The 27,119-nt window shown below is 39.5% G+C and overlaps 1 protein-coding gene across 4 annotated transcripts in view; it reads right to left on the reverse strand.

The window, feature by feature from the left end:
• PHACTR1 (phosphatase and actin regulator 1) overlaps positions 1–27,119 on the reverse strand; it is a 499,845-nt gene that overhangs the window by 396,665 nt on the left and 76,061 nt on the right. The gene's annotated exons all lie outside the window — the stretch shown is intronic.

Genomic DNA, 27,119 nt, shown 5'->3' on the forward strand with positions numbered 1-27,119 from the left:
TATTAATAATAACTGTACATATGTATGGGGCGTAGGGTGATATTTTAATGGATGTGTATAATGTGTAATGATCAAATCAGGGTAATTAGGATATTCATCACCTCAAACATTTATCATTTCTTTTCAAATTCTGTCTTCTAGCTTTTTGAACGTTATGATAAATTATTAACTATATTCACCCTACAGTGGTGCAGAACTAGAACTTATTCCTCCTACCTAGCTGTAATTTTGTATCTGTTAACCAACCTTTCCCCATGCCCCCTTCCCAGCCTCTGATAACTGTACAAATTCCTATTTAGAAGAGCCTGCATCTTTTACAACAGAGTATCATTAATTTTTTCCCAAAATGAAGGTTTTTTTGGTTGATTTTTGCCCATTACAAAAGCAATACATTTGCATTACAGAAAATCTGAAAACAAAGATAAAGAAACAGAGGGAAAGAGAAGCCATGCATAATCCTACCCATCCAAAGGCAACTACAGTTGAGTTCTCCTGTATCTCCTCTTTTTGCAAGAATATTACACTCTAAAAAGTTCTCAAATGAGGATTTAAAGTAGTACTAAGACACTAATTGTTACAAATAAAGAAACAAAGAATAGAAACTTTACCATAAAATATACTTATTTACTTCTGAGAGTTATGTTCTTACAAAAAGAACACATCCATATAATTTTACTTCCTCTTATCCAATCTAAATTTACTTTAATCTGTTTTCATATGTAATATTTTACATACTAAAGAAATACAGATATGCTATAGAAAATGTACTGTATAAGAACAAATACTATTTAAGTAAATAACTGTGAAAATCAGTGACAATTTTTAATTAGTAGGAATAGAAAAGCAAAATGTTCCACTTTAAGCTGAGAATTTCATGATCTTCTATAAATAAATTCTTTTGATGCATTGGCATCATATGCAGCAAAAATCATAGAATGACAATTTATTGCCTACCCACTCAGCCAGCTGCGATTGGTTAAGGTTAGGTAGGTAATCAAAGCCCACAGCTACTTCTTTGTACAGATAATTCTAGCTCTGATTAACCTGACAATCACATTCCAAAATTAAGTTTTCTACTGGAGGAGAGGGACATTAAACAATTGCTGAAAACCAAAGTGACTAATGAGTATCAAAAAATCCCAACAAATCATAATAGCTTCAAATATTCTATTTATTACAGGCCCCTCCTCCCTCTTACATAAGATAGAAAATAAAACTCTTCTTTTCATTTTCATGTTATCATATAATAACATGATGTGGTTGGAAGATTACATTAGAAACCAGCTTTCTTTACATTATCAGTATGCTTGCTAAGGGCCAGTCTTCTTAGGAACGCCGGACGATTTTAAGCTGACTTTCACATCCATAAAAATATTAAATTTTGTCATCTCCAAGAATATCTCAGTCATAAACATCAGCTTCTGCCAATCCTTGTAAATTGGATCTGCATTTGTGTGAGAATTTATGTCACCTTTTACATGAATGAAAACGCCTCTCTTGACAGTGTCTGTTGATACTGATGTTGTGGTCATTTCAAATTCAGTTCCAGAGCTAGATTTTCCATATGTAGGTTTTCATTTACATGGATATGTCTTAAGATAACCAGAGCTAAGCTATTTAAGTCCAAATTAATGGCATCTTTGGGTTAGACAGCTCAGGAAGTCTTAAAACTCTTGAAACAATATATAGAATTTAATGTTATGAATCTTTGTGTATTTTTCTGAGGAAGGGGTCTAAAGCTATCATCATTTTCTTAAAGGATTTGTGACCCCAAAATGTCTAAGAACCTTTTCCCTACATTAAATACAATTGAGTGAATTTGCGTTCCTATGTATGCTGTGAAGTTGTAGTAGCTGTTTGGACAGTCCTTGTACTTATTAAAGTGATTAAGCAAAAGACAGGAAAAATCCTTTCAAGAAAACTCCAGGAATTTTAGTCAATGACATTATTTCAAAATGGGTTGCTTTCCTAAATAATCAGCTTTATGCACAGAAACAATCAGGAAGGATGACAAAAAGTGATGGAATGTAGGTATTCCACAGAATTGCCTTTATTTAGGTGCTCGTTAGGATGTTACTAGGAGCCCATTTTTAAGGCTGTTGAAATAATTACTGCAATAGAACTCCCTGAGACTTCGGCTGTCAGGGTGTCACAGAGAAAGCTACTCACTGCACAAAGTGTGCTCATGAAAAGTCCCAGGAGAAATCCCTGCTCCATCTTCATTTCAATATTAATTGTCCTTAACTTATTATTTCCTTTATATTCATTTATGGACATTGTGAATTGTGCAAACCTGGAAGTTCTCTAGCACAGTATATTAAGATGTATTGCAAGTGATTTTTATTATTAATATTATAGTAATGAAGTTTGTAAATTACATGATAAATAGAGAAAATTCAAGGACACTCTATAACAATGTCACAGTAATTTGAATTCCCATATTCTTTTTTTTTTGAGAAAGAGTCTCACTCTGTTGCCCAGGCTAGAGTGAGTGCTGTGGTGTCAGCCTAGCTCACAGCAACCTCAAATTCCTGGGCTCAAGCAATCCTTCTGCCTCAGCCTCCCAAGTAGCTGGGACTACAGGCATGTGCCACCATGTCCAGCTAATTTTTTCTATGTATTTTTAGTTGTGCAGCTAAGTTCTTTATATTTTTACTAGAGACGGGGTCTCACTCTTGCTCAGGCTGGTCTCAAACTCCTGACCTCAAGCGATCCTCCCGCCTCGGCCTCCCAGAGTGCTAGGATTACAGGTGTGACCACCATGCCCGGCCAGAAAACTTGAATTTCATAACAAAATGAAGATACGAAAGGCAGTGCTCTAGCAGATGAGAAAGATACAGCCTAACATGCAAAGGAACTGCTGATGAGGAAGGAGCAAAGGAGAAAGAAGGAAACTCCAGAAAGAAATTGTAGAGGAGAACGAGGTAGCGGGAAATGACTGGGAGAGGAAGGAGGAAGGATACAGGCCTTAGAGATTTACTCTCCTGGATACAACTTCTACAATCCAAATATAAAAACAAGAATAATGGGCTTTATCACTACCAGCACATGACCTTAAAAATACAAATAGGCTATATTAATACAAACTTAGATTTTTTTCAACTTATTCTGTTCCACTTGTAATCTGCCAGTAGGTTTCCAAACAACATGGAAAAACAACACGAAATAAGTAGTTATACTTTCTTTCAGAAATAAGAGCAGAGAAACGAAAGAAATAAGAAGAGCTAAGATTTATTAAGTGCCACCCATGTGCCTCTCACTCTTCTAAGCACTTTAAATATACGAACTTCATTTTTTTCCCATTGATTTTATGGATGCGGAAACCCAAGCACAGAGAGCATGAGTCACCTGCCCAAGGTCATTGTGTTGGCAAGGGAAGATGGAGCTCTGATGTCCTTTGGTGGCAGAACCCTACTCTTCACCACTAAACTATGTGCTAGACTGAAACGTACACTTGTCAGAACTACAAATATTAATGTTAATCTTCTGAAACTTCAGGCCCCAAGTATATTAATAGATCCCATTATTACATGGTTGAGAAGGGAGTAATGAAATGAAATGTGCAATGAAAACAGAGTTAGGAAATAGAACAGCATGATCTATTTCCTTTCCAGCCTCCATACGTTTTGTCACTACCTCTTCCAAACTTTCTGAATTCCATCCTTAAGTCTTCTTTCAGACAGGTAGATTGAGAATGAAAAGTATTTATATGGCTTCTCTTCTTTCATAGTACGCATATGTATAATCCCATTAGGAACATCAAACAGGCAATAAAATTTTCCTTTCCTTGGAAGGAAAATCATGTAATTCAGAAATGCACCAAATCAATCTGTGATCACACTCCAACGTTGCAGCAAATGACCCCAATAGTTCAGGAATTTTAGCCTATATTTGTTTGCAAAATAAGGAAAGAAAATGGATGTAATGAATGAACACTAGATAGAAGCTTGTAAAATGGCAGGAAATGACTTCTGTGCTGTTACAAAAATAGACCAAACCACAGATGGAATCGGAATAGAGACTAAACCTGAAGCTCTCATTGACAAAGGGATTTTATAAAAATCAGTTAGCGTCATGCAGCACAACACTGTGTTCTGAACATGGAAGAGGGTCACTCGCTTCCAGGACTTTCACATTCCATATGGATCTACAATTGACACAGAAACCACAGGACAGATCTGTCCAAGTCCGGAGATGGGCTTGCTGTACACAGAGTAACCAAGAAAGTACAGGGAAAAAAATCACTTAAGTTTTTTTTATTTTTCACTTCACTCAAAAATTCCATGAATCTTATTGGTTTTTGAACTATTAGAATATTTCTTATATTTTATTGTTTTTAAACTCACTGTTCACTTATTGACTAGATGCTTTCAAAGTAACCACTTGGATTCACTGTGTTGATTTTAATAAAGTTCATCTTAAATACCAAATTAAGTGATCCCCATGTGTCATTTATTCTTCTAGACACTTTAAATATGTTAACTTATTTACTCTCCTTCCAAAATCTTATGAAAAAATCACATCATTCCTCCCACTTTGCAGATGTAGAAATCTAAGCACAAAGATGTAAGTGACTTGCCCAAGGTTATGTGAGTGGTGCGTGATGACAAAGGCCCCTGCAATTAGGTGATGTCTGCAGATAGTTAACAGTTTTCAGTTTCGCCTTGGTTTATATTAATAACTCTTCTCCAGTGGGAAGCCAAGTTTCCCATTACCGCAACAGTGTCTAGTAAATCTAGGAACAAGGCATCATGAAGTTTATTTGTTGTTCCTGATCCAAATGGTATTGTTAAAGGAGGACTTGAAGAGTAAAATCAAAAGGGAATTTTGGTCCCATAACCTCTCTTGCAAACGTTCTCTGTGGCCTTAGGCTCCTCTATCTTCTCAGAGGTAACTCAACACAACAAAAATCCTTTTCTCACTATTGACCTCGACATGGTCTCAGTTCAATAATTAATACGTTCCATGTCCAGTCTGGTTTGTTATTCACACACTGAGTGTGACTCGAAGTCAGAGCTGTGGGTTTGGCCTGCTGCAGGTGGCCACGAGTGTTGTCTCCTGACATGCCTCTGCCCCTCCCTCCTGCCTTGCCCCCAGTGCCAGCCATACCCTCGCTGGCTGCCTGATGCACACTTCAAGGCCTGGGAAATCAGAGGAGGAGAAGAAAGATGGAGAGCAGGAAATGTCTTTGTTGCCTGTACTGTCACGAGCCGGCCTTGCTTTCTTCTGGCCGCGGCAGACATCAAGAATCCACTCTCTGGAGTCCTCTACCCCAAGGCTGGCCCCCATCCCCACTCACTTGGTATGACTCCCTTGTGGCTTCCTAACCAGGAAGTCTGGTTGGCTCCTGGTGGCTTCCCTTAGGTCTCTGGTTCTCAGAAGTCTGTCGTCACACAGGTTCTCCCTGTTGGGGTCTCATTGCCTCTCTGGGGAGCTCTCTATGGCAAAATCCATTTAGGACAGCTCTGGGGCCAGTTTTCTCTTTCTGGCCACATCCCTTACACTGCAAAAACACACCTCTGACCTTCAGGCCACAGCAGGCCAGTGACTTCCCAAACCCCAGACCTCTATTCTGCTTCTATAGCCAGGTTCTTGTCCCATGTATTTCTGAGACCCGTGCCACACAGCAGCCCAGCCCAGGGCATTTCCCGAGAGCCACAGGACACGTATCAGACCCTTCTTGTGGTTTTTCTTTGAGCTTCTCTTACTTGTCTTGAGGCTGGGGGATGTATCCGAACTCTGGTCTCCTCGTGGGGCTTACAATTAAAATGATTTTCTCCAAAGTTTCCTTGCAAGGAATTTTCAGAATACCAAAAAATATTTACAAAGACACAGTCAAACCTGCTACCTGAAGTCATTTGCTCACAGATCTGGGCTCGCATCTGGACCTGCTTGTGGGAATTCTGGAAACTTATTTAACCTCCATTCTCTATTTGTATAATAAATCCACTATGCTAATAATAAAAAAAGTTGACAAAAATATTAATAAAGCATTTAACACAATATCCTGGCCTGGAATCAATAAATGACAAGTATTATCGTAAAAAAGGAAAACAACCTTAATTTTTTTTTCACAAAATATCACGTGAAGTCACCTCTATTTATATACAGTCATTGAGAGATAAATGCTTGATGACAGGCTGGAATCCAGGATGCTTAGAGGTAAGAAGTGTCTTGGGGTTTTGGGCCTGTGGTTTGGATCTAAGCCACGTCCATTGATGCCACCTTCTTGGACTCGTGTCCTCCTTTTCTGAGCATCCAAGACACAACCACACCGAGTAACCACATCGGTAGACCTGGGAAAGACTGAGTGTCCAGCCTACCTAAGTGCTTATAAATTAAAAGTCTTTCCTGAAAATCTTAGATCTGTGTACCAGATTTTCAAGTCAAAAAATATATGGAAGTGGTCTGAAAGGTGAAAGCAACAAACAAAAGAAAGGCATTATTATCATTTCTCAACAACAGACAGGGCAGGTTTCCTTTTGCATATTTCTTCCATTTAGGGCAGGGGCTTGATTTTTGGTGATGATAATGATAATGTTTTTTTTTTTAAAGAGAGAATTCGTACAAATGGTTCTCATATCTTAGCATCTCAGTTTCTATTCTTAATCAGAAGAGGTACACTGGCATATATTTTAAGTTTGAAAATATAAAGAGTTCACATTTTAAATTAAATGTTTAGCTCTCTGACTTCCTATTAATTTCCATTTACTCTGGCCAAAGTGGAAGCTGTGCCTTTGTACATCTCCCTGTGGAGCAACCCTTCTGAAAAGACAAGGTACTCAAAGATAAGAGAGGTGAGAGGAGAAAGTAGGGAAAGGAATGAAGGGGAGGAAAAATAGACAAGTGGGGAGTAGGAGGATATTATATAACGCATTTCTTTGCTCTTAAACAAGTTTTCATTATCCTTAGACACACAAAAAATACTTGTTTGCTGTTTGCTGATGGTGTACAACAGATTGCACACTCAATATATACGTCAAAGAGGTTAGGGAGATAATGGGTGATTTATGCTGGTATGAAATACTAACCCCCACTCCATTTCCTCAACTATTTAAGTTCTCATCTTTTACTTTCTCTCCCATGCCTGAATCAAGTACTTCTAAGTATTACCTAAGAAATGAATTGCTATAAATTTAGGCAGCAGCAGAAAGGATGTCATCCATGCCTTAGATAATCAGTCTCTAAATAAATGAAAGTTCTGGCACCTTGATAATCTCCAAGAATACACTAGAAGGAGGATGATTATGGAGCTGGAATTGAGGATACCTAACCTGTGGAAATGCCTTTCCTACTCCCCACTTGATGATAGATTAATTATTAATATTTATCCTGATCTCAAAGCAGTGAAACAGACTTAAGTCCCTTACTGGTTTGAGTGATGGACATGTTCCTTTTGGAAGCTAACAATTATAAAGACAACAGTAATTCCATCTCTATATAGATTTTGCAAATTTACGAATCACTTTCCCATCTATGATTTCATTCAATCTTCAGAACAATACCTCTTGGAACAGACAAGAGTTTATATTTCTATTTTCTAGAAGAAGAAATGGAGACACAGGGAAGTTGTTTATATTGCTCAAATTCATGAATGATAAAGGGTGAATTGGGAATTGGATCCCAAGATTTTTCTTGACTCCTACCTTATTGCATGAAGTTACCACCTACGCCAAACACAGTCCTGTGTGGCTGAAACATGTGCGAGACCCAGAGACCAGCTGTTTTAACTGCTCTCGTGTTCACCACAAGAGCCACTGCAGAGCAAGAGAGCAAACCGAGGAGCTCCACAGAGTATTTTATTTGCAGAAAATATAGCAATAAGTTGTATCTGCAGAGAATTTCCCATTCACACGACACAATGTCCCTTCTCTTATTGCCACTGTAGGACATTAAATAATGAGCCAAAAAAAGACCTATAAAAATCCACATAATTCAAGAAAAGAATAGCCTCAGCGTATGGAAGTAGAGCAGTAGACAAGACACACTGATCAGTTTGCAGACACCAGGGTTTTTAGTGGCATGCCCAATGAATGTATTTTGATAGTCTTCATGTCACCATGATTGGGTGTTTTGGCTAAGAAGTTGCAAAAGGTGCAGCTTTAGTGTTGTTTTGTTTACTTCAAATGTTTTCCAAACTCTGTGCTTTTGCTCCAGCTAATGTCTCCTGCAAAGATATTTCTGGTATTTCCTATTGCCTGCATTTTCTTGAATTAATATGGACATGCAGAATTGCTCCACAGATTTTCAAATCATTAAAGGGCTGACTTGTACAGAGAGTTCTGGACCAATTTGTTTTGGCTACAATAGCCTTGGAAATTTCATACCTACATTGGCAGTGGTTGAGAGGCCAAGAATTAAATGCAGATAATGACTCTGTATTCTAAGAAGTTTTGCACTTTTTCCTAAAGATTTTTGCTTTCTTTACTCGGACAAAGCTGTTGACTCACTGGAGAATATTCTAAAGAATTCTTTTTATAGCTGTGTATGGAGATTAGAAGAGCTTGCCAACCTAAAATCCTCATATTGTAGGTTTTGAGCGGCCACAGGTTCTTTGCAGCCTGACTATGGAGTCCCCTTCTCCACTCCGTGAATCTTACATTAGCTAATTAGCAAAGAGCTTCTTGAAATGTGCTTGCTTGTTGGAGTTTGCCCTCTGCAGCTGCTGGGAACCCTTTTGCCACCATGTGAACAAGCCCAGGCTAGCCCCCTGGAGGATGAAAGACTAGTTGGATACAGGCCCCAGCTAGCCCAGCCATCTCAGCCGCCCCAGCTGAGACCCCAGACATGTGAGTGGGGCCATTTCTGACTGTCCAGCCCCAGCAGGGCTGGCCCAGACTAGAAGAAGCCCCCAGCCAAGTCACGGAATCCTGAGAAATAATGAATGTTGTTTTAGGCTAACATTTGGGGTGGTTTGTTATATAGCAAACACTACCTGATATGCCCCCCGGTCCCTGCAAAAGAAAAACAATTTAAAAGTAAACATTTACCTTTAATTGGTGGTGATCTTATGCAATATACAGAGCCTATCTTGCTAACAGAGGGTGGGATGATTTCAGTACTCATCTTTCCTGAAAAATATAACTAACATCTTCCAACTCACTGTCAGAAAAATTCCAGAGATTCAAGATTTCTTCTCCCACTTCAGGGAGGTATAATATGTCAATAACAAAGGCTATCGTTTATTATGCCGTTACCATACCCCAGCAACTGTGCTCAGTGTTTTAGATGCATTATCTCATTCAGTTGGAGCGATAGCACTAAAACTGTTTTATTCTTTCCATTTTCCAGTTTAAGAAACTTGAGGCTTAGAAAGATAAACCTGTCCAAGGTCCTACAGTACACGGCAGAGCCAGGATTCAATCTCATATCTTTCTGACTCTTAACCACTTTAATGTATGGCCTCCCAAGCCATTTATTATGCTATGACTAAGTTTATAACCACTTTCCTGGGTTTTGATGGCTGGAAAAGTCTGGAAGGGGTACAGAGAAAAGTTTCCAGAAAAAGGAGACATAGGATGTGATGATAAATTTCACCTGCTTCATAATTTTGCCTCCAGTTATTGTTTCCTTGGTTAAAGTCCCCTTTGTAAAAGAGTCCATTCTTCCACCACCTGCTAAAAGCACCAAAATATGTAAAGGTTTCTGAGTAATCATCATCTTTAGGCCACTACACAAGTGTTACCCTAATCCTACTTCCCTGCCAATTAAAGAAGTCCTACTGCCACCATAAAAATCCTATTATTACATGCACACACACAAACACACACGCACACACAGACACGGAGCCCTACTTCTTCTTTCTCTCCTTTCTGCAATATAAATTATGAATGTCCTTCTGGGTTTGCAAAATGGTTTCTCCTTTCTTTGTGGCTAAACCCAGTGGGGACACTCCCAGTTAAGACAAGCCATAATGTCATTGCACATCCTGCTCCAATCTAAATATTATCCTGATAATTTGGTCATCTTTCTCAAAATGGGACTCCTAAAAACACTTGTCAACACATCCTTCTGACCACCTAGCTTGCCACTGGGATAAGGAAGATTTTTAAAAACAAAAGAAAAAAATCATAGCCTGTCTTCTAGGTTGTGGCTATTGCAATTCTTGTAGACAAAACCAAGATTTACCGCTTCTAAAAAACTGTATGACACCGTAAAGTCATGAGGATAGAAGACAGGTGTAAGCTATTATTTCGCTGGACAATGACACATTGACAAATGTCTCCACATGATGATGTAATATAATGCAAGGCTCTCAAGAACAAAAAGCACCATGTATCAGGGTAATGATTTTTCCCCTGAGGAATGAATGTGATCAGGGTTTATCTCTCCCCGACATGAAACTCAAGATACACACCCACGGAGTTTAATTACATATGTCTAAAAGACTAAAGGGAATAACCGAATTTACCTTAAAGAGAACTTCAGATTGGGAGAGGGATAAAATGTTTAAGAGAAGACATCCATTCTTTGAAACCCAAAAAGAATGGATCTGATAAAAGATCTCCCATAAGAGAGTAAGTGGTTCAAATCTCTTTTGAATATATTAGGTATCGTTAGGTATACTAAGGAGATAAGCTGACAGTTTCTTTATGTTAATACCAGTGTTCACGAACCTCTAAATTAAGAACCTTTTACATAGTTTCAATTCTGAGTTGAGCATTTAAGGTAGCATTCATGGCAAGTTCCACTATCTAATAATACTAACATACAACTGTTGTTCACATATCCAACAGAGTCCACCCACAAGGCTGAAGAGGTTGTGCCGGGTCAACTTCCTTTTGTCTTGTGTGTATTGGAGGGATCCTGCCCTTTGGAACCTGATTCTTTCCCTGGGAAACTGAGCACAGGCCTGCAACAACCTGCCTTGCTACCCTAGGAGATGGACATACACCAGGAGAAAGAAACTGACTTTATTACATCAAAAGCTTTATTTCTTGTGGAAAGGCTCTACATACTGTTTTGGGTTCAGTTAAGTAATGAAAGCAAGCAGGATGGAAAAAAAGACAAAGGGTTTATATAGAGAGAAGAAAAAACTAACCGAAGGGCAAGTAAACAGGTCTTTCTTTTACTACTTTCCCCAGAGAAACTGTTTTGGCCCCTGTTTTCGATGTGAGCTGGGATTTCACGAATTTGACTTAACTTGGGAGAAGGTGAAGGCGTTAAGTAGCTGGTTCTGCTTCACTTCCTCGCCCCCACCACCCCCACCAACCCACACTCCATAGAAAGGGAGCATGCTTATTTTTCCCTTTTCCATTTCTAAAGCACAAAAAGCAAGAGTAGCTTCATTAGCAACTGCTGAATGTTTGGGAAGAGATTAATTTGTCACATCTGCTGTTTAGTAGCAGTGATGTATGTGGTTTCAGAGAGAATGATCAAAATAGGTCAGTTTGGTGTAGGGAGAAGAGAACAGAGGAAATTCCAAAATGTCAAAGAGACCAGAATCTTGGGGAACAAGGGTGGGAGCAGGGAGGGGCAAACCCGGGGGGCTAGAAATAGAGGGAATAAAAATACAGCCACTAGCAAAACCTTGCTTTGTATTTCTTCCCTTTGTAGGAGGCTCCTTGAGATGTTTTGGAGAGAAAAAGCTGTATCCACAGGTTGTTAAAATTTTTCTGAATCTGCAAACAAAGCATGGTTGGCCTCGTCTTATTGCACGGGGCTTGTTTCTACATTGAATTGTAATTCCAAGCAAAGCAATTAGAATAGCTTCTTTGAGCATGATTTTTAATTGTCTGCATGGGAGACTGTATCATTACAATGACAGTTGGCACCATGATGGATAAACACAAAGTACTGAAGCTCAAAATCAATCTTTTCATTTTGTCACAGAGGAATTTGCAACCAGGCTCAATTCACGTGAAGCGTGCTGTGTTTTGAGGCAAGCTTAATGGACGATATCTCACCGAGGACCAAGGATTTGGTTTCTGGGTTGTGCAAAGAAGTCACAGCAACTCAGAATTGCTAATGGATAGAGATTAATGTTCATGGAAGTGGAAAAATTAAAATACATTTGTCTCAAGAGATCTCCTTCAAATGTTAGACTAATTCTATATAGAGAGTGTAGCGTTTTTCACCATTTGTAGAATATCTGGTGGGTGACGGCTTCAGGCAATGCATACCAGGACAGAGTCAGAAAGGATCTCAGACAGCTCCATGGTCAAAGCCTCACTTTATAGGTTGGAAAACTGAGGGGGAAGAGACTTACTCAAGTTCACACAAAACCGGGCAAAGCCTGATCAGGTATAAGAAGAGCAGATTCACTATATTACAATTCAGTGTCCTTTCTGGAGAGCATCTGTGGCCATTATGGAATAACTGCATGGCCCAGAGACATTTTGGAACCTCTAGTTTGTGCCGGGAAAAAAGTACGTTTCATAAATATCTTTGTTTAATCTTTGCCACCACCCTATGAAGATGGGGAAACTGAGGCACCAGAGGCAGTGACTTGCTCATGACTGTATGGCTCATGAGGAAGGTGACTGGGGAACCCTGATCTGATTATTTCCTGTTCCTGTATCACAGCACCATCAAGATGGTGCAGGCTGGGTACAGTGGCTCACGCCTGCAATCCTAGCACTCTGGGAGGCCGAGGTGGGAGGATCATTTGAGCTCAGGAGTTCGAGACCAGCCTGAGCAAGAGCGAGACCCCATCTCTACTAAAAATAGAAAGAAATTAACCGGACCACTAAAAATATATGGAAAAAATTAGCCAGGCATGGTGGCGCATGCCTGTAGTCCCAGCTACTCAGGAGACTGAGGCAGGAGGATTGCTTGAGCCCAGGAGTTTGAGGTTGCTGTGAGCTAGGCTGACGCCACGGCACTCACTCTAGCCAGCATGACAGAGTGAGACTTTGTCTCAAAAAAAAAAAAAAAAAAGACAGTGCAGTCAGAGGAGTTTGTACTCCAGACATGGGCTGGAGCTCAGATCACAGGAGCACAACAGGAAACATGCACTAGAAACTGCTGCTTCCTTAGGGGACATGAGAGAACTACAGAAATTCCACCTGACACTGAGCAGCTAGAGTCAGGATGGAGCTGGAGGAAGGATGTGGCTTCACTTGGGAGACAGAAGAGAAGAAGCTGGGCTGAGAACGAACAGAATGAATTGTGGTGCTCAGAACAGGGCATCCACTGAACCAATGCTTCTCAAACTCTAATGAATTTATAAATCCAGTGGGCATCTTGCTAAAATGCAGATTCTGATTCAGAAGGTGTGGGGTGGGGACCTGAGATTCTGTGTTTCTAACAAGCTCTCGGGGGATGCTGAGGCTGCTGGTCTGCAGACCACACTTGGCATGTCAAGACTCTGAGAACTTTCTTCTTCTGCCCCTCCAGAGCGCTCGCTCCAGGGGCTGACCTGCCCCTAGTGTTGGCCTTCATCTAGCTGCTGGCGGTTTTTGCTGCAGTCTCTGACTCGGTTGTGCAGTTTGATTTATTGGTAAGAGAGGGACAGGTGGAAACTGAAGAGTGACCTTTCCAAGAAGGGTCCTGAGCCCCTGCTATGAGCCCCTGCTAAGGGGCTGGTTGGCCACGAGGGACACTGGGATGGCAGAAGCCCCTTCACACACTGTAGATGCCCCTTCTCAAATTGCAGAGGGAGTTAGTGTCCTTAGGCTGCTAGGCTGTTGTCTGTTGATGACGCGGAGAATTGGAGGGAACGCTGTGGAGTGATGGTTCCTAAATCATGAGAATCTGGCAAAAGCTCTGCACCCTTGTCCTAGAAAAATGCACACACATGTAACATTTTCCAGGTAATTTCAAGGCACTAATAGACTCCCGGAAGCTGGTTCATGAACTCAGGGTTAAGAATGAGACCAATTCTAAACGGGCTCTCAGAACTTGTGTGTGGAACCAATATCTTAGCACAAATAGAGACAACACGCATCTATAAAAATAAAAATGAGTTCCACTGAACTGCGATTTGTAAATATTTAAACAGTTATTGAAGAAATAATTAGTGCCTCCTGTCTGTTTTTCATCTCTCTGTGCATCCTTAATACCCAAACTCCACTCCAAGTTTTTAAAAATTTTAATTGTTTTTACTATCTCCTAGTTGACAAAGCTTCACAACCAATTAGAGAAATAAATTGGCCTAATGAATTAATTGCTAAAATCCACCTCTGCTGGGGCTGGCTCAGTGGTGTTCATGCATATGCAAGACACCCTCTCCCCAGCAGTTTAAACAGAGACTGAAGAGGCCTCCTTCTCCGAGGATCACCCCACAATGAAAGAAAATAGCTTACAGGCTTCAATTTGATGAAATTCCAATTATACCCCACTGAAGTGCAACAGAAATCTCTGCCATGTTTTAAGTATCTGTTTTGAGACCTAACACATGTGATTTCAAACATGGGAAACCACGAGCAAAGGCCTGTTTGGTCCCCTCTGAAATGTCGTGCCCAAATCAGTAAAATGTCAGCAGGGACTGGGGAGAAAAATGGGACGTGAAGTCAGGACCTCACAGGTCACGGGCTGGAAGAGCTATGGACACTGAGGATTTACAAGAGAGACAACTCGATGTCGGGCGGGAACACTGGACGGGGGGTCAGGAATTTGGATCCTAGACCTTGTTGAGTGGTTTCTTTGCTTTATAAACTTAGACTAGACACTTTACTTTTCCTTAGTTTTTCAGATCTGTAAAAATGAGAATAATAATTCCTATATCTTAGGGCTGTTAAAAGGACTCCACGCAATCACACGTGCAAAATATCACCATACCTTGTGCTCTGTTAGTCCTGAAAAATGTTAGCACTTTAGCAGTAAAAAAAAATGATGCATGGATACATGCTACAACATAGACGAACCCAGAAAACATTATGCTAAGTGATAGGAACCAGACACAGGTCACGTGTTGTATGAATCCATCTGTATAAAATATCCAGAACAGGTGAATCCACAGAGACAGACAGCAGATTGGTAGTTGCCATGGGCTGGACTGAGTGAGGGGAGGACAGGAAGAGACTGCTTAATGGGTATGAGGTTTTCTTTTGGGGTGATGAAAATATTTTGGAGCTAGACAGAGGTGGTGGTTGCACAATATTGAGAATGGATGAAACGCTATTGAGTTGTATCGTTTTAAATGGTTAATTTTATGTTATGTGCCTTTCCCCTCAATAGGAAAAATTAGCACTTGCTTGTCTCTTCCCAAGGCACCCTGTGGATCTACTTCCTCTTTCAGAAACAACAGAGAGCCAAGGATCTCCAGGGCCCCCTGCAGTTCTGACAGTCTCTGACTCATTATGTCTGTAAGGACACGCTACTAGGAGCTGAGTCCTGGGCCAGCTGCCAAGGAGACACACCGGCAGAATAGAGGACGTAGTGCTTGCCTTCAGGAAGCCTACTGCTAAGTAGGCAGTAAGAGACAGAGCGCGTGTGTTACTTAAACAAGGTACCTGGTGAAGACAGACCCAGACCAGAGCTGCTTCAGAGGGGCTGATCGGTGTGGGCTAGAATAATTGGAAAAGGAAGCAATGTACATGAGATGTATGAATATTTAGTCTAGAAGCCTTAAACTGGAGAAGATTTAGTCAAGGTAGAAACAGAAAGTAAAAAAGAAATCATTCCATATCCTTTTAAACTGAAGGATAGTGAACATAAAATACACCAACTACACTAATCTTAAGTGAACAAGTCAATGATTTTGCATTTGTAAATACCCTTGTGGCCACCACTCCTGTAAAGATATAGAGCCTTTCCACTAAGAAAACATGTATATTTTCAACAGCAAGTCAAATTTTTAAAACCTACCAGCTTTTTTTTTTGGCAAGGAAACTATATTCTCTAGTGCGGCCTTATATAATCAGAGATGCATTTTATGTAATGGTTTTATAGAAAACCCAGTGCTACCTCTTGTCCAATCTCAACTACATCTATTTTGAAGGTTTATGTGACCAGGCAAATTGTAATCCACTACATTTTTCAACATTTTCTTCCATCTATTATACCCCTTCCTCCTATGATTTCTGAAACTCCTTTATGTGATCTATGACAATAAAATGAGCTCTCAAAGCATCTTCCTCTATCATGCTAAATCCCATGTCACCTTAAAGCTCACAAAACAATCTAGGACATCAGTCTTGTACTGGACGTGCTGGGGACGAAGTCCTCAGGCACCTGCTGAACCCACAGCCACAGCTGAGGCAAATCCACAGCCATTTTGAAAGCAAAGAAACACCGAAGAGGAATGAAGATGGACAAATGACACAAGGCAGCCAGTTTTAAACTGGGCAGCAGCCTAAGAAGCCAACTGCTTCCTGGGGGTGCTCTCCCTGACACCGGCGGGTGATTGGATGGCCAAGTGTGCTCTTTCTTGAAGAGTGGGAATGTGAGACACACAGAGAGAGGCCACATGCAATAGAGCAGGAGGGGAGCAAAGATGCCCAGAGAAACAAGGCAGCTAGCAGAAGGCAAGACAGAAAGGAGGTCGCTGGTGGTAGAAGAGGAAGAAGATGCATTTGGTGAGAGAAGCAGAGTCAACAGTCCTGGGCTATGAGCAGGGCACTCCATGAAGTTATTATTCGGTCACTCACCATGGAGAAGCTGCTGGAACATAGGCCATTGTCACCTCCTGGCAGAGGGAATAGCCTTCTCATCCTGCAGCTGCTGAGACCTCCCAGGGATCTTTACCAGAAATCCCAACCACGGAGAGAACCTGGGTGCATCTCTGCATCTTGACTCCTGAAGGAGATTCACACAAATTCTGCCTTCCATGTAGTTCAAAGAGAGCATTTTTATAGGTGCCAGGAGATCTAGTCTTCAGGAAGAGCAACATGAATTATTTTAGGGGAAAAAAAAATCCACAAACCACAATGCATGAACAAGAATAAACTGGCATGAAGCAGGGAGCAATTTTTCGGCCCCTTTGTTTATTATCAGTAAGAAAAAATGAATTTAAAAATACCAAATTTTGAAATTTGTATACCTTATGAAGAGAGAAATAATCTGAAGGGGACGTTCCATTTTAAACTCATATAGGTTTCATTTGATAAGTTCTGTTCCATACCCACCAAAACAGAATACGTATAAGACTTAAAAGACTCCCTGAGAGTGAAATGTGACTATCTAGGCAATGGAAGAAGGCTATCTCGATACAGACTGTAACTGTAGTCAGACCATTTATTCCACATTTTCATCTTCTATTATCAGAGCCCTAGATATTTTCCTTCCAAGTGGGAAGCTTTGGACTTTAACATCAAGATGATAAGAAATATTTTAAAGTGTATTTGTTGTTTTAACCGTTAAAAGAATAAAAGCATCATAAGTTTTGCTATCCAAAAAGACAAATTTTAATATAATTTATTTGTTTTTTGGATAGAGGGAAAGTTCTAATCCATAGGCCTATCTGTATCAGATCTTTTAAGAACAATTGAACTCTAAAGCTTACTTAAAACATCATTTTGTTCTCCAAGAAAGTCATCTGTGTTCACATCTATCATTTATTAGTGAACATATCATTCCCTGGAAGTAAAGAGAAGTTTTTGTAAACGGAAAAATTAAAACACTGTCATGTGAAAAGCTGAATGCAAAATACTTAAATCTAAATTCCTGGGAAAAGAGTTTTGTTTTGTTTTGTTTTGCTTTGTTTTGTTTTTTGATAGAGCAGAGTTGGCAAATAGGTTTCATTTGTCATGCCAACTTGGATGAATGGATAATGGCTGCCAAGAACATTGTGCTGAGAATAATTGAGGTTTCAGCAAGGCCTCTCATGGCAGTGTGCTAGGATTGATGAGTGATGTCTGCCCTGGGCACAGGCGTGGGCTAGGTGTGGCATATCTGATATTCCTGTACTAGGGCAGTTGGCTTCCTTCAATGTCATAGTGAAAGCATCTATGTAAACATCAACAATAGCTTTTATTTTCCTTATTGCCAAAGCAATCTGTGTTCAATGTAGAAAGTTAGAAAATATGATAGCTAAAAATAAGACAGTAGAAATTACTACCATTTTATCACCTAGAAATGTGGCAACAACACTGACAAATATTTTCTCTTTTTCCTGTCAAGGTATTATTTTCTGAAAATGGGGTATTCTTCTAGTTGTAAAACCTGATTTTTTAACCTTGCCTATGTCATGGAAATCTTTCTATGTCATTTCAAATATCTTCCTTGATATTTGTAAGAAAGTTCAAGACCTAGGAACCAGAAGAAGCAGCAAACCATGCCTGTGATCATTAGTGAAGGTTTATAAAGAAAGAACATTTTAAGATGGATTCATTGGGCAGACTGAATAGTCTGAGTTTTTTTTGATCAGAGTTTTATGCAGTTTCTTGTAGATTATGATGGTTTCCAATTTTTCCTTTTAATTACCCAATTCCATAAAATTTTTGTTGTCAAATCCTTCAGCATCTATTATTATGTAATTATTTTAGTAAACTAAAGTTTTATGAGTGGAATTGCTACAACAAAGTAAATGCAAATTACTTTTGATATGCACTGATGAATAGCCCTCCTGAAATAGTATAAAAATTTATTCTCCACTAACTTTTTAAAAGTTAAAAAATATACTTTTAAATGTGCCCAAAGACTGAATAATAGTGACCAAAGGCTGAATAAAATTTAAGAAACCGATAAAGAATTCTGTTGTATAGATTAGTAATTAGTTCTCCAAAAACTGCCTTCTGCTCATGTGATTCTAATGAATCATATTAATGTCATATTTAGATCTATGTGGGTGACAAAATACTTTTTTAAATACAAAGACATAATGGAAAAGTTACCTGCTTGTCACAAATATCTTGACTCATTAGGTGGGTCAGGACCTGACAGTGAACTCTACTTAGAGATGTGTTAGAGAAAACAAGAAAAAAATTCTAGAAACAGGAAGGGGAAAGTTCTGTGTTGTTATACCTGTTTCCAACATAGCCTGGTATATAAATTAAAACCAAACCAATTATAATCATGAAATGGTCCTGCAGCCTAAATGGAAAATTCAACCTCTGGATTATACTTGCAGACTGTAAATATGCCTAAAATAACCAAGGCTGAGGTGTGAGTATCTAAGACCTTTACCCTCCCCAAACCAAATTCAACAAACTTCACTGGGCAACGACCTTATGCCGGACACAGCAGACACAAAGATTATTAAAACACAACTTCAGCCTTTAAAGCTATCACAGGTTACTGGGGGATCGGGGTAACAAGGACTAGAATAGACATAAGAAAGTTCAAGACCTAGGAACTAGAGGATGCAGCAAGCTATGCCTGTGATCACTCGTGAAGGTTTATAAAGAAAGAAGATTTTAAGATGGATTCATTGGGTAGACTGAGTAGTCTGAGGTTTTTTTGATCAGAGTTCCTGTCTGCTCTTTGTAAGAATTTCCCATGCCTCTGTGCTAACCCAGTCTCCTGACAAACTCAAATATCTGAAATCAGCACTGACTGGCAGCATCTCTCTACCTGCTCTTATCCTGTCTTTCTCGGGTTCTTATGTTTCCCTGGGTTGACACAGTAATTAACAGGGAGAATCAAACTCGCCAACATACACTAGCATCCCTCTTGGCTTGAAATTCTCCAAAGAAACACTATCTACCTCTTCAATGCCATCAGCCTGTCAGGGAAGAAAAGAAAATGGAATCAATAAATATTTTGCTTTTTTCCTTTCCAGTTGCTATCACATACACAAAAAAATCCTTCTTAGAAAGATATGATTAAATAATCTAAATAATATTCATTTACTCATCCATTTAAGAACTACTCATTGGGTACCCACTCTGTATTAAGCACTGTGTGAGATTTAAAAAAAAAAAAAAAAAAACCAGCCCATCTCTACAAGATAATTAAGCACTGAAAAAAATCTATGAAAGCACACATGTGTTACAACATCATCTTTCAGAATCAGACTCTTTATGTTTTGGGAAACAGAGATTTGTTTGCCAAAATACTGTAGCATGGAAAGAAAAAATAAGAATCTTTGTGTTGTTAACCACAACAGCTGCTTTGAAGAAAAAAGTCATAATAAAAATAGTTAAGCATGGAATGGTAATTGCTCAACTTGTCATCTGATTGCTAGATCAAAAACTCCAGATTTGTAATGCAGCTATCATGCAAATAAATTCACAATGCTGAAAATATATGTTCTTCTGGCTGTGTTTTTTAAGGATAGTCATTTTGCCCAGGGATTTTGATGTAAAATATTTTAATCATCCTAAAGATTGAATTTATAGCTATTAGCAGTGAAAATGTACAATGGAGATCTGTTTTATAAAAAAACTATTGTTTCACTAAATAATATCGTATAAAAGATAATTTTCTATTATTAAAACATGCTAGGAATGGCAGAAGTCATATTCTTTTAAAAAAAAAAAAAGACTTAAAAAATCCAATTATAGCCAGGTGTGGTGGCATACACCTGTAATCCTGGCTACTCAGGAGGCTGAGATGGGAGGATTGCTTGAGCCCAGGAGTTCGAGGCCAGCCTGGACAACATAGAAAGAGCCTGTCTCTTAAAAGAAATCCAATTATCGTCATTTTAAATTCTCCTCTAGCCACATTTTTGTTGTAAACAAACCAAACCTCTATATTCCATGACATAGTCATTCAAAAGATGTGAGATGATGTCTTCCAGGGTCCTCAATGTAAAGCAATTCTATCACATATATAGTGCCAAAATTTATCACTGTGTGAAGCTTATTTTACTTTATTTTATTTTTTTTAGAGACAGGCTCTCACTCTGTCAGGCTGGAGTGCAGTGGCATGAACATAGCTCACTGCAGCCTCCAACTCCTGGGCTTCAAGCCATCCTCCTGCCTCAGACTCCCAAGTAGTTGGAACTACAGCTGCATACCACTACACCCAATTTTGTTTTTAATCTGTTGTAGAGATGGGGTCTTGCTGTATTGTCCAGGTTGATCTTGAACTCCCAGCCTCAAGTGATCCTCCTGCCTCAGCCTCCCAAAGTGCTGGGATGACAAACGTGAGCCACCACATCTGGCCTAAAGCTTATTTTTGTTAACCGTGAATACACCACAACAAAATACTCCCACACACTGTGGGGTGGAGTGTTGAGTTGAGAGGATCTGCAGCACAGTGTACAGTGACCTGTGGAGCTAACTTCAAGCTACATCAAAGAAAAGTCCCTTCATTGGAACGGTGAGAAACTAAGCTCCTGCATCTGCAAGTGCAATGGGAGTCACAAACAGCTCCACTCATTACCCACATGACACAGAGGGGAGTGAGTCATGAACGAAAGTAGACAGCTGAGGATGCTTGCATGGACACCGTGCTGCTGGGTACTGGAGAAGGGTGCTACTGTGGTTAGTGCTGGGTTCGGTCGTTTTGAGTCTTTGGATTCCTTCAAATGCACTGCCGACAGTTCAAAAGGGCTGCAAACACACAAATGTTGAGCATCACTGAATTAATTATTTAAGGGGACCAGAGTAGTGTTTAGGCTGAAGTCTGGGAGAGTTTTATCGGGGCAGCCCGTAGACCCTGGGACACATGTCTTAACCTTCCCTGGGCTGAGCATCTTCCTTGCCAGATGGGGATGTTGTGTCTCCCTTCTGGGAAGTTTGAAGAGTTAAAGAGCCATTTTTTGAAGTGCTTGATACAGAGTACATGCTCTATGCCTTTCCTAATTTAGAAAACATTACCTTAAATTCTTTTTTGTTAATCTTTGGAAGAGTGAATTAGCACTACTTTAATTGCTAATTCAATCAAATAAAGAAATTAAAGTTTTTGGAAGTTTATGGCTACATTGGAAATTGTGGGTTGGTTACCACTGCCCGTGTGATACAGCCAGACCCTACTCTTTCCTGCCTTTCTTTCTTCTGCTCTTTTTCACCTACTTTTGCTCCCTGCCTGAGGAAATCTGGCTTGTGAATATTATTTTGTACTAAATAGTCACTTAGTCTTATAACTGAGTATCTTAAATGAATCAATAAAAATTAATAGTGCAACATGGGATAGGAGTGCAAACCACAGACAGAGGGTGATTGAGTGAATTTAGATGTATGATTTCAATAGTTAAACTTCAGGCCTCTGAACTTTTTTTTTTGCCTCTGGACACCTTATGACTAAAACCAATTGTGCAAAAAGCAACAGTGGTCATGAGTTCACATGAAATAAGTCACATTCTAAAAACACAACTTCTCATGTGTGTGATCCTACTGTATGGTAGAAATTTTTTTGGCAATCAGACAGTCAAAATGTTCTGGAGCAAATACCACAGTATCAGACAGGCTCTTCACAATTGAATAAGCACATGGTAGGAAAGAGTTGACTTACGTTATTTATTTGTCTATAAATTATTGGAAGAATAAAGCCACCCTGCCAAATTTTAAGTGCTATTTCCTTTCTCCTGATAACTTTCCAGATTCTGATGAATTACATCACTCACAAATTAGGAAAGTTTTATTCATTGCTTTCAATTCTATTTTTTTTTTTTTTTAATTTTTTTGAGCAGGGAGAATAGGAAAAGGCATTCCATGTTTGCAAATGTCAGCGTCCTTCAGAAACACCTGGTTTGTTCTAACACAGATTTCTGGGCCTCACCTTCGGTGTTTCTGATGCAGCAGGTCTGAGCTTGGCCCAGGTATTTGCATTTCTTTTTTTTTTTTTATTTTTTTTATTTCAGCTCATCATGGGGGTACATAAGTTCAGGTCATATACATTGTCCATGTCCTGCCCATCCCCCCGAGTCAGAGTCCCAAGCGCATCCGTTCTCATTCTCCAGACAGTGCGCCTGGCACTCATCATGTAGTCATACCTCCATCCCCTCCTCCCCCCACCTCCCCGGGTCTGCACCTTCAAGCATGACCATTCCCCAGAGGGTGCACAATGCACTCGTCATCCTTAAACAGATTCAAGTAGACCTACCATTTGATCCAGCAATTCCATTATTGGGCATATACCCAGAAGAACAAAAGTCATTCTTTAACAAAGACACCTGTACCCGAATGTTTATAGCAGCACAATTCACAATCGCAAAGATGTGGAAACAACCCAAGTGCCCATCAATCCACGAATGGATTAGTAAACTGTGGTATATGTATACCATGGAGTACTACTCAGCTATAAGAAATAACGATGATACGACATCTCTTTGGTTCTCCTGGAGAGAGCTGGAACCCATTATACTAAGTGAAGTATCCAAAGAATGGAAAAACAAGCATCACATGTACTCACCAGAAAACTGGTTTCCCTGATCATCACCTAAATGTACATCGGGGAAGGATACCAATTGGATATCAGACTGGGATGGGGGGTGGGGGGAGGGGATGGGTATTTGCATTTCTAATGAGTTCTCAGCCACTACTGATGCTGCTGGTCCTGGGACAACACTTGGAGAGCCAGAGTGCATGCAGAAACACAGTGGTGGCCAAGGTGGGGTTATATTCATGGAATGGTAAGTAGTCTGGGTATGCTTCAGTATGGGCCACAGTAGATCTAGGCAGGTTGAGGTCAGAAAGTACAAAGCATTGAATACTCTGTGAGATCACAAAAGGTTTCTGAGCATGCAAAAAACACAGCCAGTTCTTTGGAAAGAGCCATTCTTTATAAAGAGATAAGCTCCCAGCAACAACTTGTAGGACAGATTAAAAGGAGAAAATCAAGGGGGTGCTTAGTCCATAAGAGAGGGAACAGGGGCCTGAGCTAGGATTCTGTGACAGAAAAGGAAGGGATGAAATATCGGAGATATCACAAAAGCAGATTTGAAACTGATACAATATGTGGTAGGAGAGAAAAAGAGAAATGAAGGCTTTCTTCCAGGTTTAAACTCTGCATGGTGACAAAGTTGGTTGCTGATGTCACGAGACTAGAATAGAAGGAGAGGGAACATATTCAAGTGAGAGGTTGGTGGACTGACTTATACTGGTGTTGAAAATAGAGCCCCACCTAGGTTATGAAATGCAGATGGGGAGCTCACAGGTATATATTTTGGAGTCAGGTATTAAAGCCTTGGGACTGGAGAGGATTTCTAATAAAGAGAGTGGAAAGGGAGAATTGGACCAAAAACAGAACACTGAGATATATTTGGTAGGAAGGGAAAGGAGAGTGGAAAATGGGGATTCATGAAGCAGGAGAATGAAAAGAATGAGGCATTATGATGCCAAGGCATGAAAATTTCGTGATGGAAGTTACAGTCAACAAGTGGCAAATGCTACTAAAAATTTGAGCATAAACATTTAAGAGGTTATTCATCTTAACCATTAGTAAGTCATTCGTGCATTGGTGTCTTTCAGCGAATGTCATTCCAGGAGTATCGTGGGGCAGACATCAGGGATTGAGGTACAAAAGGGAGGTGATAAGTGGAAATTGCTGAATGCCCGTGAGGGTTGCTTGAGACTGGGAGAATGTGACATAGAATTTAAAGGCAGACAAATGTCTCGTGCTTCTAGAAAAGTGCAATGGGTGACTGACAGTTATTTGAGCCACTGTGACCTCAAGTAAACCAGATTACTTAAGAAGAGATTCATTTTAAAGAGATGTTAGAGTTGGCACCTAAAAATGTATTGTTAAATTCCATACAATGTGTTAATTGATGAATTCCAAGTGTGATATTTTCATGAGCACTCAAGAGTCATTTCCTCCGTGATAAGAATTTCTAACTTAGCTAACAAGATAACGTGACAGATTTTTGCCCCAAACTTTACCAAAAAATGTTAAAAAGCCAAATCCCAAACAACCCATATATATCCAGAAAGCAAAATTCCTTTGCCACACATATATTGAGAATAAAAGAAGGATGAGGTTCTAAATAGCATATGAAGTAGTGATTGCTGTTCTTGTACAATTTTGTAGTGGTAACCATTAGAATAAATTTTTTTAATACATTTAGATATACATTAGAATATAGATTAATTCTTGTCCATTTTGGGGAGGGTATTTATTTTCACACATGTAAGGTACTAATATACTCAATTGATGTCTACTAAAAGTTTGACAAAATTATTTGATAAAATAGTATTTAATAAAATTCCTATAATGATTTTATGCACCAAAGAATCATTTTGTAATGGGACCAACCATATCTTTCAAATGAATCTGATTTCAGTGAACTACTCCCTTTCAGGTAGTTTAACCCAAGCAAGATGCTTCAACACTCCTCTTAGGCTATCACCCCCGGGGCCATGACAAGCGAGACAGAGCTATGGGATGAACTCAGAAAAACTATGTGACAAAAGAGTTTTCAAAGCCATATAAGTAAGTCAACACTTAAAAGAGCCTCCTACAACTTACTGAGTAAGTGGCAGAGTTGTTCTCTTTGACGTACACTTAAGAATCTTTAGATAATTCAATGAGCAGATAATTTGATGGGCATTTGGTTTAAAATAAAAAGGCAAAATAAATCTAATGTCCACAGGATGGTTCCAGATAATGTTGTGCAGGTGGTATTGATCACCTCTTTGTTACAGAGTGAAATCACAACATATTTAGCCATGCTAAGGTCAGGTGAATAGTATAAAACAGTTCTAACTCATTTTTTTTTCCCTCTTTCAGTGTGGTATTCGCGAATTCTACAAAAAGGAACTCTTTCCAGACTTTCATGGAGGCGTAATTGATAATTTGCTGCTATTTGGAATTTTGTTCCGTTCCCTGGAGATTTTCTTTTTGAAGAGATTAGAGCAGAGGTTCTCAAATGGGGTGGTGTTATGGGGCAATTTTGCCTCCTGGGGACACTTCCAATGTCTAGAGAGATTTTGGGTTGTCAGAACTGGGAAAAGGCTGCTACTGATATCTAGTGTGTAGAGGCCAGTAATACTGTTAAACAGCCTACAGTGCACAGGGCGGCCCCCTCCACCAAATAATTGCCCTGCCCAAAATGTCAATAGTGCCAAGTTGAGAAACTGTGGATTACAGCACAGTTTAGAGGAAGTTAGAAGAGAATATAGTTGTATTCCTGATGCTTCTAGAATTCTTTTGTATAAATAGTAATATTTTTCTCTTTCCTATTTATTAAAACATATTTTGCACTCGAGTGTAAGATAGAGTTGCTTGAGAATGCCATGGTTTTAGCACATTTTTTGTGATCTTTAATCTCCTCTTATACCTTTCAGCAGGCCCCGTCTGCTGTAGAGCATTTTCCAGTCTCCCTCATCTTCCCTAACGTGCCTCCTTCTCCTTCCCCATGAAGAGTGGCCAAGCTGGTCAGAGTCAGGAGCAAGGGTGGGAGAGGAAGAAGTGGAAAAGTCAGACTACCCACCTAAACCCCAACACAGCCTCCTCCCAGCTCTTATGCCCTGATTAGCTCACAGGTGTGGCTCAAAAGTGCCAGAGTCCTGTAAATTATTGAGTGCAGCAGGACTGACACATAGAACTTTCAAAAAGGAGAACACTTAAGAGAAGTGACACAATAATGAGACAAAATAGAAGCAAGCTTTAGCAGTGCACAGATAAGACAGTGCAGCTTGTCAGTAGATCACAGTTTAACGTACGCTTTGGAAGGGAGAAAGTTAGGCAGGCTGGTGTTTTAACATGCATGGATCATGGAGTGTGTCTCCTCCCTACAAAGGCACATACATAAGCTATCTTTATTACGGTTTTTATTTGCCATAATTGTTATGCAAGAGTAGGAAATCAATTGAATTGATTTTCTTTTAAAATTGGAAAACAAAAGTCAAAATTTGTGGTCACTTTTAAAATTCCTTCTCTCAGAATAAAATGACAGAGATGAGAATCTGGGGTGCCAAGGGGCTTTCCATTGGGCAGATGGTAAACATTGAGTTTAGAGAGGTAATCAATTCCTATATAGTTAAGCTTCAAATGTTTCCTAGATTCTAAGATACACAGTTGTTAAAAACCTTTTAACAGTTAAGAAATCAGAATGCATCTTATAATTGATATGATAAAAAAGCACCGTGTCATAGTTTAATTGGTTTTCTCATCTTCAGTGGTAAATAAAATAATAGTACGTCCTACAATTGATGGCATTTTAGAGTTAGTGAAATACAGTAAATGCTTCCCAGATTTCTTACAATCACTCAGATCAGGCAGGTCATCTGTAATTGCTCCTTTTTTGATGCCTGTATATACATCAGTTTTCTTGTTTTAATTTGTTCCTATTCAGCTACTATTTTAGCCTAATTATATATTCCATTTGCCAGCACACAAAAGTGATAATTGTGTGCAGCCGTTTGTTCCTAAGACTGTTCCTTTTTCTTTTACATTATTGTGAATTGCTA

Source organism: Lemur catta, chromosome 5, assembly GCF_020740605.2.
Source record: "Lemur catta isolate mLemCat1 chromosome 5, mLemCat1.pri, whole genome shotgun sequence".
Lineage (NCBI taxonomy): Eukaryota > Metazoa > Chordata > Mammalia > Primates > Lemuridae > Lemur > Lemur catta.